At 48.2% G+C, this 4,242-nt stretch overlaps 1 long non-coding RNA gene across 1 annotated transcript; it reads right to left on the reverse strand.

Moving 5' to 3' along the window:
- Nucleotides 1-736: 736 nt before the first annotated feature.
- LOC134481956 (uncharacterized) lies at nt 737-1,695 on the reverse strand. The gene is made up of 2 exons (XR_015639113.1): nt 1,388-1,695; nt 737-1,110 (listed from the first exon to the last, which is right to left on the reverse strand). It is a non-coding gene; the product is annotated as an uncharacterized LOC134481956 (long non-coding RNA).
- Between the last annotated feature and the right edge of the window lie 2,547 nt (nt 1,696-4,242).

Raw genomic sequence — 4,242 nt, forward strand, 5'->3', positions numbered from 1 at the left:
TGCACTGGCCTGGTGTGGTCTACCTGGACGTGAGCTGCGGATTTATCACGACTGTACCGGTCTTCCATTTCCTTGTATAAATTGATCATGAAGCATTTGTGTAGCTATTACACATCAGGCATAAGATCCCCTGGACCTGGAGTTGCAGACGGTTGTAAGTTCCCATGTGGGGACTGGGAAGTGAACCCAGGTGATTGAAAGAACAGCCAGTGCTCTCAACTGCTAGGCCATCTCTCAAGGCCCCGAAGCTCGATTCCATTTTAAAACTTGCTCCTACATCACGCATCATCCGCAAGAGCAGAACAACAGGCTCTGGCCCCATTCGGGGACAGGCCCAGTCAGGACCTGACCTGACTGCAGCTCTAAATTCTAAAAACCATGGCTAGAGTATGTTTGTCACACAGACCCAGGACAGGAGACCAACTTGAAGGGCTTTTTCAGCAATCCAGACAGAGGAGTGGAGTGGACCAAGGCTGGTTAAAAGACCACAACCAAGGTAAATCTTGGTTATTGTCTCTGGGGAGAGACTGAGGTGAGGCCAAGGAGGAAAACCTGCAAGGCTCCCCATGGGTGGGGCAGTAAACAGAAGTCTAACTACCAGAAAACATCTTAGCCTTCAGGAAGCTAAGAGAGAAGAGAGCCTCTTAGAGTCTGAGCTAGCTTGAGCTTACCTCACTAATAATAATAATAATAATAATAATAATAATAATAATAATAATAATAAAGATATAAGCAATTCAGAAGGGATGGGAATGTTTATAATGACGTATCAGAAAAGGAGCTCTAACTACGGAAGACATCCATATGATAGAATGTGCTCAGATAGAATGTTGTGTCTAGGATGTGAGACTATGGACAGGAAATGCCCCCATGGGCCCACGGGTTCCAGGCTTGGTTACCACTATGCAGTGCTATTTAAGAAGGTGCTGGAAATGTTAGGAGGCAGAGGTTAGGTGGAGGAGTTAGGTGACTCCTGGGGTTTGTATCTTACTGGAGCCTTTTCTGTTCACATCTCTGCTCCCCGACTACCATGAGGTAAGCAGCTCTGATCCAATGTGTCCTTCTCATCTCAGGCCCAGAAACAGCAGAGCTGGTCAGCACTCACTAAAACTGTGAGCCAAATAAATATTTCCACTCTTTAAACTATCTCCTGACCCATCACCTCAGGCCCCCACCACCACCCAAGCCCTGACCTCCCATCCCCACTCACCACCCCACCCCAACCGCTACCCCCCCGACCCCCTGTTCCCACCTCCAATCCCCAACCCAGACCCCAAACCCTGCCCCCTACCCCCATCACCCACCACACTCTCCCACCCCGCTCCCAGACCACCCCCACCTGCCCCCACCCCCCACCCCGCCCATGACCCTGCCCCCCACCTCCTACCCGGTATTCGTCAGATTGATGAAAACATGACTAATTCAGAGGACTCTCTAAGAAGAGCTAGTAGTCTGAAAGGTGGGGCAAAAAGCAGCCTGCCTAAGATAGGTAGAAGAGGCTAGAGTCTTCGTGTCTATGAAATGGCGCTTCTGAGTGGCAGACCGGGAATCTCTGGTACAGAAGCTGGGGCAGAGAGAAGTTGTGTGTAGAGGAGAGAAATTCAGAAGGGAGACGGAGGAGTAGAGGAGGCAGCAAATGAGAAACGTCCGGCTGGCAGTGTGTACTGCGTGGACACACCTCACACAGGGTAGCGAATGCTCCAGATGGAATGGAGCCCTCCCGACACAGAACTCATCAGGCTTCTCAGAATGGCACGCAATTTAAAAGTTAGAATGCTTTATTTATCCAATCTTCCATTCAGTGTCTCACTTAACATAAAAGAACGACTGGATTTTGTTCATCGGGAACTTTTACATTCACTTCCTTTTTAAAAATATAATGAATCTTGATCACTGAGTTTTTGGATGCCCTTCCAAACCTTTGAAGTAATTTAGTTCCCGTCACAGCCCCTGTGCTTCAAAGACCTACAAGCACTTCCCGTGGCATACAGGAGAAAGCCAATGTCCTTCTCTTGGCCTGCGAGAGCCCCATGGGATGGGGTGAACCACTTTATTTACTGGTGTGGGGTCTCTCACGGAGCCCAGAGCTAATTGGTTCCGCTAGTCTAGCTGACCGGCTTGACTTAAGGATTCTCCCTCTGCCTGAAACCCTAGGATTATAGACCACAGAGGAAGCTGGGGGAAGGACGGCCACACCCACCAGGCTTGCTGTGGGTGCTGGCAACCTCCCTCCAGTTCTAGCCGCTTATCCATCAAGCTGTCAGTCTCCTTTTCAGTCTCTTTATCCTCGATTTTGTGTATCTAACATTTTGAACTGTGTCCGTTTTGATCAAGATCTGAAAAGACTTTCAGCCATTCCCTAAACGTTATAGATTTATAAAAAAAAGTGGGGGGGGGATCATCTTTCTTCTTCCGGGTGATACATTGTCCATTGCCACCTGTGAAGTGACTTTCTCCCCGTATTGAGTTTCAGACAGCTGTGGCAGCTGTGTGGAGAAGAGGCCCCCATGGTTCCTGCAGTTCTCCATCACCAGGGTTACAAGAGGTTGGGGCCTCAACAGCTAAATCTATTTCAAAATCACAATCAACCAGTTGAAACCACTTTGAGGCTTGCATCCTTCTGAAATCTTCTTATTTACCTGAAGATTCTCTTTTAGAATGGCAATGACAAAATCATATTTGGGTGCTGTCATTGTCACCGCCACCATTTGTCACGCTGTTTTACAAAGGACTTCCTAATGAAGAACCATCCACACCCGCGGATCCCGGCCCGCAGCAGCTCTCTGCTCCCAAACCCCGTGGGAGAGAGACCTCACCGCCTGATCAGGTGGGCACTCCTGAGGCTGCAGAGCGGAGGAGACCACCAACACTGCCCACCCCTGCCCACATCCCTGGCCCAAGAGGCAACTGTATAAGGCCTCTGGGTTCCCGTAGGGGAGGGCCCAGGAGAGGCAGGACCCCTGCGCCTGAGACACCGCCGGAACCTGAAGGAAACAGACCGGATAAACAGTTCTCTGCACCCAAATCCCGTGGGAGGGAGAGCTAAACCTTCAGAGAGGCAGACACGCCTGGGAGACCAGAAGAGACTGCACTCTGTGCACATCCAGACGCCAGAGGAAAACACCAAACGTCATCTGGAACCCTGGTGCACGGAGGCTCCTGGAAAGAGCGGCGCAGATCTTCCCGGTTGCTGCCGCCGCGGAGAGGACTTAGGCAGTACCCCACGAGCAAACTTGAGCCTTGGAACCACAGGTAGGACCAACTTTTCCCCAGCAAGAAACCTGCCTGGTGAACTCAAGACACAGGCCCACAGGAACAGCTGAAGACCTGTAGAGAGGAAAAACTACACGCCCGAAAGCAGAACACTCTGTCCCCATAACTGGCTGAAAGAAAACAGGAAAACAGGTCTACAGCACTGCTGACACACAGGCTTATAGGACAGTCTAGCCACGGTCAGAAATAGCAGAACAAAGTAACACTAGAGATAATCTGATGGCGAGAGGCAAGCGCAGGAACCCAAGCAACAGAAACCAAGACTACATGGCATCATCGGAGCCCAATTCTCCCACCAAAGCAAACACGGAATATCCAAACACACCAGAAAAGCAAGATCTAGTTTCAAAATCATATTTGATCATGATGCTGGAGGACTTCAAGAAAGACATAAAGAACTCCCTTAGAGAACAAGTAGAAGCCTACAGAGAGGAATCGCAAAAATCCCTGAAAAAATTCCAGGAAAACACAATCAAACAGTTGAAGGAATTAAAAATGGAAATAGAAGCAATCAAGAAAGAACACATGGAAACAACCCTGGACATAGAAAATCAAAAGAAAAGACAAGGAGCTGTAGATACAAGCTTCACCAACAGAATACAAGAGATGGAAGAGAGAATCTCGGGAGCAGAAGATTCCATAGAAATCATTGACTCAACTGTCAAAGATAATGTAAAGCAGAAAAAGCTACTGGTCCAAAACATACAGGAAATCCAGGACTCAATGAGAAGATCAAACCTAAGGATAATAGGTATAGAAGAGAGTGAAGACTCCCAGCTCAAAGGACCAGTAAATATCTTCAACAAAATCATAGAAGAAAACTTCCCTAACCTAAAAAAAGAGATACCCATAGGCATACAAGAAGCCTACAGAACTCCAAATAGATTGGACCAGAAAAGAAACACCTCCTGTCACATAATTGTCAAAACACCAAACGCACAAAATAAAGAAAGAATATTAAAAGCAGTA

The sequence above is a fragment of the Rattus norvegicus genome, chromosome 15 (assembly GCF_021556685.1).
Source record: "Rattus norvegicus strain SHRSP/BbbUtx chromosome 15, alternate assembly SHRSP_T2T, whole genome shotgun sequence".
Classification (NCBI taxonomy): Eukaryota; Metazoa; Chordata; class Mammalia; order Rodentia; family Muridae; genus Rattus; species Rattus norvegicus.